This window comes from Ornithorhynchus anatinus, chromosome 12 (assembly GCF_004115215.2).
Source record: "Ornithorhynchus anatinus isolate Pmale09 chromosome 12, mOrnAna1.pri.v4, whole genome shotgun sequence".
NCBI classification, from domain to species: domain Eukaryota; kingdom Metazoa; phylum Chordata; class Mammalia; order Monotremata; family Ornithorhynchidae; genus Ornithorhynchus; species Ornithorhynchus anatinus.
This window is the reverse complement of record NC_041739.1, coordinates 10,648,946-10,663,247: the sequence shown is the minus strand read 5'-3', so window position 1 is coordinate 10,663,247 and position 14,302 is coordinate 10,648,946. Positions and strand designations below refer to the sequence as shown.

Here is a 14,302-nt window from a genome sequence, read left to right as displayed (position 1 = left end):
CCAATTACCTTGTATCTACCCCAGAGCTTAGAACAGTGCTTGGCACATAGTAAGCACTTAAAAAATACCATGATTATCATTATTATTAAACAGCCAGTGAGTGCAGAAAGGTCAACTCCCATCCCAAGCAAAACTGTGTAAATTTTTGTTTCAGCTCAAGAAAGCCCAACGTTTTCTCTCCTTTCTCCCAATCAGCCCAGCTATCTGATGAACTGGAGATGACTTTTTCATCCTGTAATGGAAACAGACACACAAACCCTTGAAAAAAAAAGTAAATAAATTGGGGGTAATAATAATAATGGTATTTAAGTGCTTACTATGTGTCAAGCACTTTTCTAATCCTTGATGGGGCTAGGGGGGGTGGTGTGGATAGAAGGTAATTGAATTGTCCCACGTGGGGGTCCCAGTCTTAATCCCCATTTTAATGTTGGTATTTGTTTAATAATGTTGGTATTTGTTTAAGCGCTTACTATGTGCCGAGCACTGTTCTAAGCGCTGGGGTAGACATAGGGGAATCAGGTTGTCCCACATGGGGCTCACAGTCTTAATCCCCATTTTACAGATGAGGGAACTGAGGCACAGAGAAGTTAAGTGACTTGCCCACAGTCACACAGCCGACAAGTGGCAGAGCTGGGATTCGAACTCATGAGCCCTGACTCCAAAGACCATGTTCTTTCCACTGAGCCACGCTGCTTCTCCATTTTACAGATGAAGTCACTGAGGCCCAGAGAACCGAAATGATTTTCCCAAAGTCACACAGCTGACAAGTGGCAGAGTCGGGCCCAGAACCTATGACCTAATGAATAATGACGGTATTATGTTAAGCGCTTACTACAATGATGATGGTATTTGTTCAGTGCTAACTATGTGCCAAACACTGTTCTAAGCACTGGGGTAGATATAAGGTCATCGGGTTGTCCCACGTGGGATTCACAGGCTTAACCCCCATTTTACAGATGAGGTCACTGAGGCCCAGAGAAGTGAAGTGACTTCCCCAAAGTCCCAGAACTGACAAGTGGCGGATCGGGGACCAGAATCCACCACCTAATGAATAATGACGGTACTTGTTAAGCGCTTACTACGTCCTTCCAAGCGCCGGAGGAGCCGAATTCCCCAATAGACAGCCCAGATCTCTAGGGGGACCCCCCCCCCACCAAAATTAGAACCTTCCCCAAATCCCAAATCCTCCAAACGCCGGCAGTTATGGAAAGAGCCTAATTTTGAAAACTGAGATGACTCAGTACCTCGGAGGGTGGGAGGGGGGAAAAAAAAGGGGTTCTGCGAAAGATGCTTGGGGCAGAACGGGGCGTGGGGAAGAGAGAGGAGGAAGGGGAAGCCGCGGAGGACTGCATTGTCGCTTTGGGAAGGAGGAGGAGGAGGAGGAGGAGGAGGAGAAAGGCCCGCTCGTTGCTTTTGTCACTTGGGGGAAATCTGCGAAAGTGGAAGGTAGGGCAGGACTCTTATTGTGAAGGCTTTTCGGGGAGGATCACTGAGTCACGAAGTGTGTGCTCCCCGGCCCGGCCCGAAATCGCACTATATATTGGGCAGGACCGGCTCAGCTCCGCTGCAGTCCCGGGCCCCCCACGCCCCCAAATCCAGTCCTGCAGCCCCCCCCAGCTCCAGCCCCCTTTTCTGCTCTGGCCGGGTGGTCTCCGGAGGAAAGGAGGACGATTAAAAAAAAAAAAAACAGACCCTCCCACCAAACCCCCAAAGTTTGTCGGCTGATCCCCGGGGTCTTGCTCGGAGACGTGGGGAAGGTAAGGGGAAGGGGGCGGGCGGGGGGGCATGACTACTTGTTTCTTTTGTTGCCTCTGTGTGTGTGCGTGTCCCCCTTTAGATTGGGAACCCGTTGATGGGCAGGGATGGTCTCTGCTGGCGTCCTGTACATTCCCAGCGCTTAGCACAGTGCTCTGCCCGCAGTAAGCGCTCAATCAATACGATTGCATGAATGAATGGATTCCCCCGGGGTGCCGGCCGGGATCTGCGCCTTTGGGGATTGTGGAGATCGCTGGGGCCCGGGCCGGACAGGGGAACCCTGGATTTGCGACCCCCCCGCCCCCCCCGTGAGCCTTCTAGTAATAAATCTGGTATTTGTAAGCGCTTACTATGTACCAAGCACTGCTCTAAACGCTGGGGGAGATACAGATTCTGGTATTTAAGCGCTTACTATGTGCCAAGCACTGCTCTAAGCGCTGGGATAGATACAGATTATGGTATTTGTTAAGCGCCTTCTATGTGCCAAGCACTGTTCTAAGCGCTGGGGGAGAGACATTCCGGTATTAAGCGCTTACTATGTGCCAAGCACTGCTCTAAACGCTGGGATAGATACAGATTCTGGTATTTAAGCGCTTACTATGTGCCAAACACTGCTCTAAGCGCTGGGGGAGATACAGATTATGGTATTTGTTAAGCGCCTTCTATGTGCCAAGCACTGTTCTAAGCGCTGGGGGAGACAGGTTCTGGTATTAAGCACTTACTATGTGCCAAGCACTGCTCTAAGCGCTGGGATAGATACAGATTCTGGTATTTAAACGCCTCCTATGTGCCAAGCACTGCTCTAAGCGTTGGAGTAGATACAGATTCTGGCATTTCTTAAGCGCTTACTATGTGTCAAGCACTGCTCTAAGCGCTGGGGTGGATACGGATTCTGCTATTTAAGCGCTTACTATTTGCCAAGCACTGCTCTAAGCGCTGGGATAGATGCAGAGTAATGAAGTTGGGGCTGACAGCCTTCCCCCCCCATTTTAGGGAGGTGGTAACGGAGGCACAGAGAAGTGACCCTCCCCAGCTCACGCAGCAGCTGAGGGGCGGAGGCGGGATTCGAACCCATACCCTCTGGCTCCCTGCCACTAGGCCACGTCCCAGGCCCCGACCGTCGGGCCGGTGTGGGCGGGGATGGTCTCTCTCTAGTGCTGAATTGCACTGTCCAGGCGCTTAGTACAGCGAGCGCTTAGTGCAGTGCTGTGCACGATTGAATTGTTTTAATGAGATGTTCATTCCCTTGATTCTCTTTATTGCTATTGTTCTTGTCTGTCTCCCCCGATTAGACTGTGAGCCCGTCAAAGGGCAGGGACTGTCTCTATCTGTCGCCGATTTGTCCATTCCAAGCGCTTAGTACAGTGCTCTGCACATAGTAAGCGCTCAATAAATACTATTGGATGAATGAATGAGCTCCTCCTCCACCCCTGCCTCTTGTGCCCCTTGGGTCTCCCATTCAGCGGGCACCGGGAGGGGGGTGGTTTTGGGCTTCATAATAATAATAATGATAATGTTGGTATTTGTTAAGCGCTTGCTATGTGCAGAGCACTGTTCTAAGCACTGGGGTAGACACAGGGGAATCAGGTTGTCCCACGTGGGACTCACAGTCGTAATCCCCATTTTCCAGATGAGGTAACTGAGGCACAGAGAAGTTGTGACTTGCCCACAGTCACACAGTTGACAAGTGATTCGAACCCATGACCTCTGACTCCAAAGCCCGTGCTCTTTCCACTGAGCCACGTGGTCCGGAGATGTTGCAGTTTCCCCTTTTCTGTTGTCCACCTCTGCACGGACGGACCTGCTGCTGCTGCTGTTCTGTGTGTCTGTGTGTGTTTGTGTGTCTGTGTGTGACTGTGTGTGTTGGGAGAGGGGGGCAGTGATGGTAAAATAGAAGCAGTGTGGGTCAGTGGCAAGAGCCCAGGTTTGGAAGTCAGAGGTCATGGGTTCCCATCCCAGCTTCTCCCCTTGTCCTCTGGGTGACTTTGGACAAGTCACTTCCCTGGGCCTCGGTGACCTCATCTGAACAATGGGGATGAAGGCTGTGAGTCCCACGTGGGGCAACGCGATGACCTTGGATCTCCCCCAGTGCTTAGAACAGTGCATGGCACATGGTAAGTGCCTAACAAATGCCATCATCATCATCAAAATTATTATTATTACCCCAGGGCTTAGAACAGTGCATGGCACATGGTAAGTGCCTAACAAATGCCATCATCATCATCAATATTATTAGTACCCCAGCGCTTAGAACAGTGCATGGCACATAGTAAACGCCTAACAAATACCATCATTATTAAAAGGGGGGGCACCACATGGTTGAGGTGGGGCAGAGCACCCCTGGATTGGGAAGCTGGGTGGGGGAGGAAGAGGAAGCCAGAAACATCCTTGGCTTTGTGGGGTTTTTTTTATGGTTTTGTTGTTGTTGTTGTTGTTGTTAACTGAAGGGACACACATTCATTCATGTATTCATTCATTCAGTCGTATTTATTGAGCGCTTACTGTGTGCAGAGCAGAAGCAGCATGGCCCAGTGGAAAGAGCCCGGCTTTGGGAGTCAGAGATCATGGGTTCTAATCCCTGCTCCCCTGCTTGCCAGCTGGGTGACCTTGGGCAAGTCACTTCTCTGGGCCTCAGTTCCCTCATCTGTAAAAGGGGGATGAAGACTGAGCCCTACGTGAGACATCCTGATGACCTTGGATCTCCCTTGGATCTCTCCCAGCGCTAAGAACAGTGCTTGGACATATTAAGCGCTTAACAAATATCAACATTATTATTGGTGTTATTACTAAGCGCTTGGAAAGTACAGTTGGGCAGCAGAGAGGGACGATTCCTGCACAACAAGGGGCTCCCAGACTAGAAGGGGGAAGACAGACAGCAAAAGAAAAGAGAAAAGAGGAAAGGAAAAGGAGTAGATGGGCATCAGTAGCGTTGAGGGAGGTGCTCAGGGGAAAGGCCACCCGCAGAAGAGCCAGAAAACCGCACCGTGTGTATGTATGCCAGTTGTGCCAGTGTGTGTCTGTGTACGTGTTTCCAGGCATTTCACCCTGTACCCTCCATACTCAAATGATGACTTTTCCTGAAACCAGGGGGAAGAAAGTGTGTGGGTGGGTGGGTGGCAAGAGAGAGAGAGAAAGGAAGAAAGGAGAGAAACAGAGATACGGAGAGGGACAGAGACAGCAGAGAGTCAGAGAGGAAAGATGGGGTGTGTGTGTAGGGAGATGGTGTGCGTGTTGTGTGCTGAGGGTGTGTGTAAGTGGGGCCTGTGTGTTGAGAGTGGGGGGGGGGCTGTGTTGAGTGAGAGTGTGAGGGTGTGTGTAAGTGGGGGGGGGGGTGTTGAGTGAAATTGTGTGATGGGTGTGTGTGTAAGTAGGGTGTGTATGTATTGAGGGAGAATGTGTAAGTGAGGGTGTGTGTGTGTGTTGAGTGAAAGTGTGTGAGTGGGAGGCGGTCTAGGTCTATTGAGTGTGTAAGTGTGTATGTGTTGAGTGAGAATGTATGTGCGGGGGGGGGGAGGGGGGGAGGGGGGTGTATTGAGTAAGAGTGTGTGTACGTGGGGGGTGTGTGTGTGTTGAGAGTGTGAGTGAGGGGGGTGTGTGTGTTGAGTGAGAGTGTGAGTGGGTGTGTGGGTGTTGAGTGAGTGTGAGTGAGGGGGTGTGTGTGTTGAGTGAGACTGTGAGGGTGTGTGTGTGTGTTGAGTGAGAGTGTGTGAGTTAGGGGGTGTGTGTGTGTTGAGTGATAGTGTGTAAGTGAGGGTGTGTGTGAGTGAGTGTGAGTGAGGGTGTGTGTATGTTGAGTGTGTGTGAGTGAGGGGGTGTGTGTGGGGGTGTTGAGAGTGTGTGTAAGTGGGGGGGGTACGTGTGTGTTGAGTGAGTGTGAGGGGGTGTGTTGGGGGAGAGTGTGTGTAAGAGGGGGGTGTGTGTGTGTGTGTGTTGATTGTGCGGTCGCGGCCGCGCCGGCCGCGGTCGGCTGTTCCCGTTGGGGGGAGAGGGGGAGGGGGAGGGGGCGGGGAGCCGGCCGCCGGCCATTGGCTGGGCCGCGCTGCGTGTCCTCGGAGCGGCTGTAGGGGGCGCTCCTCCCCGCCCCGCCCCAGTCGCGGGCAGCGCAGCGCAGCGAGCAGAGCCCCGGCAGGGGAGGTCGAAGGTCGGGAGTTGGGCAAAGACCCTTCGCTGCCCTGGGCCTCGGTGACCTCCTCTGCAAAATGGCCATGGCCTTCATTCAATTCAGTAGTATTTATTGAACGCTTGATTACTATGTGCCGAGCACCGTACCAAGGGGATGAAGACTGGCAGTCCCACGGGGGAGACCCTGATAATAATAATGTCGGTATTTGTTAAGCGCTTACTATGTGCAGAGCACTGTTTTAAGCGCTGGGGTAGATCCAGGGAAATCAGGTTGTCCCACCAGAGGCTCACAAGTTAATCCCCATTTTATAGATGAGGGAACTGAGGCACAGAGAAGTGAAGGGACTTGCCCACGGTCACACAGCTGACGAGTGGCAGAGCAGGGATTCGAACCCATGACCTCTGGCTCCCAAGCCCAGGCTCTTTCCACTGAGCCATGCTGCTTCCCTGATGACCCTGTATCTGCCCCAGCGTTTAGGACAGGGCTCGACACATAGTAAGCGCTTAACGGATGCCACCATTATTATTGTGAGCCTCACGTGGGACAACCTGATGACCCTGTATCTACCCCAGCGCTTAGGACAGGGCTCAGCACATAGTAAGCGCTTAACAGACACCAACATTATTATTATTGTTATTAGGGGTAGGACTTTGGAAGAAGGGCCTACTTGCCCCCACCTCTGGTTAACCCCGAGAAAACCCAACCCGTCCTATCTTCCAAGGAAGAGATGGGACTCTAAGATTGTTGATGATGACGGTATCTCTTAAACGCTCACTCTGTGCCAAGCGCTGTTCTAAGGGCTGGGGTAGATACGAGGTCATCACCTGGGGCTCACGGTCTGCATCCCCATTTTCCAGATGAGGGAACTGAGGCACAGAGAAGTGAAGTGACTTGCCCAAAGTCACACAGCTGCTGCTGCTGCTGCTGATAATGGTATTTAAGCGCTTACTATGTGCCGAGCACTGTTCTAAGCATTGATAAGTAGCAGAGGCGGGATTAGAACCCATGACCTCTGACTCCCAAGCCCCGGCTCTTTTCCGCTAAGTCACGCTGCTTCTCTAGCACACTTGACACACATTTGCAAGTTAAGGGTGGCCTGCCTTAAAAGGCTTTCTCTCTTCAACCATCTTCTTTCCTTCCTCCCGTTGGATTTCCCTGCCGGTATGGAAAGCTGGTACAGAAAACTCCTGCGTGCGTCCACCCTCTCACCAACATTTGAGGTGTTGGCAGATGTGGGCAGTCTCTGGCTTCCCTTATGCCATCTCTGAGGAGGGACAAGAAAGGCTGTAAATTTCCTCTTCTCCTCTCCCTCCTTTCCACCCCAGAGATTGGATCAGAGGAAAAGACTGTAGAGTCAACTCAGTTTATATGTACAAAAGCATGTACCCTTTTGTGACCCTAAACCTAAACCTGTTTTCTATGGAACATCAGTTCATTGTACCCGGATTTTGCTTTTGCCCTTGCTTAGAATACAATGCCACAGAGAAAACTCTAGCTTTCCCTTCTCTTTTTTTCTTTAAAAACACTATATTATTGCAAGGAAGGTTGTACTGACAGCACTCATCCTTTAGCTCCTTGTTATGAAACTTTGGGTGCTATGTGGAAGAGGGTTTGATTGCAGAATGTTTTTTTCCCATAATGAATAGTGTTTGGAAGCTTGCCTCTAGCCCAGTCAATCAGTCGTTTGTTAAGCACACACTGTGTGCAGAGCACTGTGCTAAGCACTTGGTAGACACGCTCCCTGCTGAAGCCGGTGTCCTCGTGAGAGGTTGCTGATGAGCTTAGTACAGTGTTTTGCTCACAGTAAGTGCTCAATAAGTACAATTGAACTAATATTACTGGCCAGAAACTGCCGATAATATAAGCAACCCGAATCCAGGGTTCCAAGGTGCAAATTTGTCAATGTGAGCAAGATGTAGAGGTGATCGAAGAAGAAAGGAGTATGATTTTTTTTTTTGTGGAGATCACTGGCATCTATGAATCATAAGAGGTTGATTTAATTGGCAAAACAAGACAGCTTCAATTGTCCTGCAGCACACCTGCTTTAAGCAAAATGAAATGACAGCATGATTAGGACATGCATGATTTATTGATGTAATAGACAATAGGCATCTCATTTAGTGGTGGCCTTGGCATGCTTATGTTGCTTAAAAATGTCCTTATGAACTTCTCGTGTGCAGAGTAATTAAAGAATTTGATGATGACAGAACCTAAATTGAATGCCACTTGACAAACTATGGAAGGGTTGTGTTTTGATGTGGATCCTCAAAGGTTTACTGTTCTCTCTTGGAGCCAGGAGTGCAGTCATACCTGGAATTTCCTCACCTTCATATGCTCTGGTGTGAAATATTCCCCCCCCCCCCCAGAAGATTGCTTTTCTCAAGTTAACAATGAGTCTTCTACACTACAGTCAGGGGCGCCCAGAGTCCATTGAGCATATCTCTCCTCCTTTCCCTTGCCTCCCAGGTCTTTCCCCCTAGAATTTCCTTATATACCCACTCTGGAGCAAGTCCTCATTTTCTCCTTCCTGCACTTGGATTCGTTTCTCCCCTCAGCCCCATAACATTTATGTATGTAGCCAAAATTTATATTCATGTCTGTCCCACCCCTGGCTAGACTGCAAGCTCGTTGTGGGCAGCAAACATGTCTACCAACCCTGTTATATTGTCCTCCCAAGCGCACAGTACAGGGTTCTGCACACAGTAAGTACTCAATAAATATTACTGATTGGAGTTTCTTCAGCAGCAGAACACACTAGAGCGGCCCTGGCGTGGGGCAAAAGGTGCACGCCTGCACACCTGGCCAGCCTCTCAGCAGCTTGGCGGAGGCCTGTTCGCTGGGAAGGGTGGGACATTTATATTCCAGGAAGGCAGAGTCCTTCTGGAGGGAGTCAGCATGAGGGTCGGGAGGGTGAAGAAGGGTTGAAGTGCAGAACTGCTTTTTAAAGCTGTCATCCTGCCCCCTCACTCCTTCCACCCTGAATCAAGAGACCACCACCAATGGATTCCACCCACCCCTAGCCTTCCCTGATGGATGTGACAGACAGCCCATGCTCCCCAGGAGGTAAGAGTGTGCAAAGCATTAGTCAGTCTAGAGATTCATTCAGTCATTTATTGAGCACTCACTGTGTGCGGAGCACTGTACTAAGCTCTTGGGAGAGTACAATACAACAATAAACAGACAAATTCCCTGCCCACAAGGAATTTGCAGCATCAAGGGCAGATTTTTTGTTCTTTAATCTTGCCCCCATCTCTCAACCCATTCTGCCCTCAGGAAAGACACTAACCCTGCAGCATTTCTCACAGCCAATGTCTAAGGCAGAGTCAGTCAATCAATCACATTTATTGAATACTTACTGTGGTCTGTACTAAGCGCTTGGAAGAGTACAATGCCCCAGAATAAGCACGCACATTCCCTGCCCATAACAAGTTTACAAGGCAGTTCTTGGAATTACCAAGGGAGCTCATGTTTTGCACTCTTAAGGATCTTTTCAGTGACAAAAAGTGGCTTGTGAGATTCTTTCTGCCCCTCTTTTATGCTATTTAAGCACTTTGTGTGGGTCACGCAGTGTTCTGAGATAGATGTAAGTTTTCAGGGTGGACACAGTCCCTGTCCCCCGTGGGGCTCCCAAAGTGAGCCCTTTTCCTCCCCCTCTTGTTTACTGTCATTCTCTAGGCTAATGGGGTGTGTTTGGGGCAGTGGGTGATCTTCGGTTTTACAAGCAAAGCAGCCCACAAATGATATTTTATCAAAATGTGCTTGTGGGATCCTTCTGCAGCAAAACACTGCCAATTGCGTGTGATAGAGCTACAGTACAACTTCTGTAGTGGAGCCCTCGGGCAAGAATTTATTAGTCATTTTGAACCAACAACACAGTATGGCAGTTGGGGGGAATTTAACCCGCAAAAACTAGAGAAGCTGTAAACATAATGGTGTAATTGAGACTGGCATTCTTCCAGAACATAGTTTATTCTCTTCTTGGACAGCTGAAGAAACTTGACTGGACTAAAAATAATCTTTACTTCAGTAGAATAGAGAGGGCCTCAGAGAAGGAGAGGCAGGTTCTCCAGTGTCCCAAGTGGCTGGAAGGTTAAAACTGCACTTAAATGTTATGCGGTAAAATACTTTGACAGTAACCCTGTGTTCTCAGTAGTTTTCTAAGACGTTTCCTTTCTGAGAAATCCCCACTCTGCCAGTTGCTTGCTCTGGGACCTCGGGCAAGTCACTTACCTTATCTGTGCCTCGGTTACCTCGCCTGTAAAATGGGGATTAAATCCTACCTCCAATTTGGACTGTGAGCCTCATGTGGCACGGGGACTGTGTCCAACCTGACCAACTCCATCACTTAACAGATACCATAGAAACAAAAGAAATGTTTTCTCCTCTGGCTTTACGTACTGGAAATAGTTTTGGCTAATCGCAAACCTCTAGTTGTGGTGGAGGATCAACCAGATGATGTGTGACTGCATTCTAGTAGGATGAAAAAGTTGATCATTCTCCCCTCTCCCGCCCCTCTCTGGTGTGTTTCCGGAGACTGGCTACAAGAGAACAAACCAGCGGCTTGGAACAGTTCATGAATGTGGATGCAGAGCCTCTCCCCAATGGAAACTTCTTTAGACTCTTGCCAGTGCATGGATACGTTGGTGACCGAAAACTGGTGACTTTTTACAGTCTGGCAGAGGCTTCAGCGGGAGCAGAATTTTATTTGAAGGGAAAGATTTTCTTGAGCAGGAGGCTGTCATTTGTGGACCTGATGTGTCAGCCAGAAGAAATGCACTGCAATGAATTTTTGGTTTTTATTGGCAAAAATCGTGCTTTTTTTTTTCCAGGCCAAAGTGTTAAAAATAGAGTGCACTTGGTCCTGTGAGTTCGAAGAAACCCAGAAAATTAAAAAGCGCCAACTGATGTCCACCTGTAGGGTCTTCCTGTAGGGTATCCTGAAAGGTCTGATCTGATACTTTAGCCCACACCCACCTCTCCACCCTTACCCAGTAACAAAGCATCACTGAAGTGGAAAGCGCAGCTCCTTGATTTCCTTGTATTTGTTCTGATTAATCTCTAAAGTAGTTTTTATTTAAATGTAATTCATCTTTTCTTATTAAATTGTAGTTGCTGGATTTCCACAAGGGAACCCGTACCGTTTACTCTTGGGTTTTACTAGTTGGTTGTTTAATTTCTTGTTAAATTTGGGTTTAAAATAGAATGCTTAATTCTTGAAAGAATAAGAAGCCTATGCCTGGGAGCAGACCAGAAAATATTTTCTTTTCTGTTATCAGTGAACGGTATGTTCACCTGGCTAAATTTCTAGTGATCTTCAGATTTCTGATATTATATGAATTTCAACTATAAATCAGTCAGAACATAAAAAAGGCTCCCCCAAAACTACTGAGTGTTGAGAATAACCTCAAAATACTCACTAGGATTAGAGTCTTATTTCCATCGACATGCCCATTGGTTCCAAGAGTTATCATGGCTGATAATTTGGAAGCTGGAAGGATGAACAAACTGATTTCATTTCTCGTGTCTGTTGCTTTAAACAATTTAGTAAAGTAATCGAAATGACGCATGGCAAGCTTTATAAAGCAAGTCAGTCTTTGTTTACATAAAATGTGCTTTATTTCATTTTCAGTTAAGGAGCTAGAGTCTCCGTGGTAACAACAAGTTTTGAACAAATCAAAGGAGAGAGGAACCTAGTTTTATGGTAGTCCATCTAATTCCTCACCTTTTCTCTAAAACCCACAGCACTTTTTTGAGAGTGAAAACATTTAAAAATCATACGCCTTCTCCCTTCAGTTTCAGAGAAGTCCCCTGATGTGACTCCCAATCATAACCTGAAAAATCTTGAAATTAGCCAAGCATATCAGTCTTAAGGGAGGTTGTGGAAAACTGGAGTCCATCCCCGAAGAGGCTTCGTATTGTGGATATTAAGTACGTTGTGACGATGAGTAATTGAAGATAACCTTAGATCATTTTAAGATTGAAAAGTGGCGTGAGAGGTCGTGATGGCTCCACTTTGGCCTGCTTTCAGAGACAGAAAAATTCCAAATGCAGTTGGGTAGTCTGCTTTCCCCTCTCTTCTTAAAGTATTTTGTTTATACATAGTTTGAGTCTATACAGTGAGCCACAGCGACTCCAGGCTACTTCAGGGAACAACTGTTCCAGACCAGCAGCTGGGACAGGATAGTTGAGGAGGAGTCAGGCTATCAAATAAGCCTCAGTGATTTTTCTGACGGGGTGGCCAGCGAGACTTGGGGTGCAGTCATTGACTCTTTTCCCAACACAAGTGGTGAAGTTAGTCTCTTTTAGCTCAGGACTCTGTACCCTCTCAACTGTAAGATCCTTGTGAGTAGAGAATGTCTGCCAACTCTGTTATATTGTACTCTCCTACAGCGCTCTGCACACAGTAAGCTCTCAATAAATATGATTGATTGATTACCCATCTCTCTCGGGCCGAAAAACACCTAGATGTGGGATGGGTACTCTCTAAATTATGGAAGGAGACCTAACGTCTCACAGTTGCAAGTATGGACTCACATAGGACTCTGAATTCTCCTTTCAGTGGTGCTTATGTATGTTGCAGTTAGATAGTGAAACAGGCGTCAAATGGACAAGTCCCTTATGCATAAGGCTCACCAGAGGAAACCCAACCAACCTCTCATAAGGAGGCCAGTGAAGTCCAACAATCAACCTGGGGCATTTATTGAGTGCTTACCAGGTGCTGAGCACTGTAATTAGCGCTTGGGAGAGTCCAGTACAATGAAGTTGGCCCCAAGGGCTACAGTGACTGTGGAAACACAGATTGAAAGCTTGGGCTGGAGATGTATAGGAATAAGGGCCAAATATCTTGAAACTCTGAATCCACTTGCCTGGAAAAAGTTATTCCAAACGAAAAGTTACAGCATAGGGTCCACGGACCACACGGTTTGAGCCACTGAACCTTGCATAGAATCGGAACTCTACTTGTGCAGCTTCGCCATTGCCCTGACCCAGCAACTGGGCGTGAGGCCGTGGCTATAATTTTCCCAGGAAAGCAATGGTTTGGAAGATCATAGACCTAATAACCATGTTTTCGGCTGTGCAGATTTTAGTACCTGTTTCCCCTCTGCCTCCTCCACACTAACCCTTGCTCCCGATAACAAATCGTCTTTAAAAAATCTGTGAATATTTTCATTCTATCCTTCTCACTTCTTGGTTCTTGAAATGCTCAGTCAGGATGTGGAGAAACATGAGAATTTGGGGAAATTTGATTAGTTGAATCACCCAAATGCTGATGCTGTCATGGTTTCACTTAACACCTTTGCAGGTTTGTTTCAAGATTTAAGTTGTAAAATTCTAAGTAATACTCTATAAGTTCTGAAGAATGGTAGTCTGTTTTCAGTACTTTCAGTAGAAAAGCAGCATGTAATATTCAGCACTGGTATTTCATTGTTCATTTTCAGCTATTTCAAAGTATGGCAGAAAATGACAGATGAAGTCAAAATATCTCAAAGTTCTTTATTTTGTACAATGGTCTCCACTCTGTGCCTTGCATGTGGTTTCTATTTTTTTCCCAATTTTTTTTGGAATTTTAGCTTTGAGGTGATTAGCTCAGCCTTTCCTTAGTGGTTTAGCTGAGGTTTTGGTAATGAGATCCCTTCCGTCTTTTGCTACTTAAATCTATATTTTAGAAAAGTCTTCCTTTCTAATAGAGAAAAACAACCCTGCGTGCAAGTTGAAAGCATCCCTGTCGCTTCCAAAAAAGCAGATTAAAATTTTAACTTTCTGTTAAAGTGAAAGTGGAAGCCTTAAAAAACGGCTAGTTTTGTGGGTCATCCTGGCAGGATCAAAGATCAGCTACCATTTATCCATATGGTTTTAACTTCCAACTGTCCAGAATTTGAGGTCTGTTGGAATATCTGGAGTGAACTGGTAAAATTATGGGCGTATAATGAGGGTCGTTTCTCCCAGATCCATCTCCCTTTCAGCTGTCATCGCATTCCCGGGGTGTCTAGGCTGACTTGGATGTTTGCAATCTACCGACAGCTACAATTAAGGGAGGTTAGATAGTCTACCCGTAACCATGGGGAGGGATGTGAAGGGCAGAAACCATCACAACGTTCAGTCAAGCATCTTTTGTCACCATTCTTGGAGTGTTAGCCGGATCCACCGTAGCATTGCTTCCATTCTTAACTGTGAATGGAAGTCCATATGGGAAGAAGTAAAATGTAGAGAGACTTCCTGAGCCTTACCATCTTTTCTGTTTTCTATGATTTTTATTTAGGAAACGGCACCATCAAAGTAGGCACTGACATTGCAAGAAACTCCCACGCCTCTTGAAATCAGGTTGCATATGTGAAGTAAAACAAAAAAAACCCCTCATAGTTGTTGTTACTTGGGATCTGAGGATGATAGAGAAACTCCAACAGAGCTGTGATGGTAGCAAAT

The 14,302-nt window shown here is 47.4% G+C and overlaps 1 protein-coding gene across 6 annotated transcripts in view; it reads left to right on the top strand.

Moving 5' to 3' along the window:
• PALLD (palladin, cytoskeletal associated protein) overlaps positions 1–14,302 on the top strand; it is a 420,168-nt gene that overhangs the window by 307,050 nt on the left and 98,816 nt on the right. Inside the window, exon 1 of one of the 6 annotated variants that reach the window (XM_029076746.2) lies at positions 1,378–1,446. The exons of the other annotated variants lie outside the window; for them this stretch is intronic. The gene's annotated coding sequence lies outside the window, so the exon portion shown is untranslated. Of the gene's footprint in view, positions 1–1,377; positions 1,447–14,302 lie in introns of those variants that run through there. 6 annotated transcript variants of the gene reach the window in all.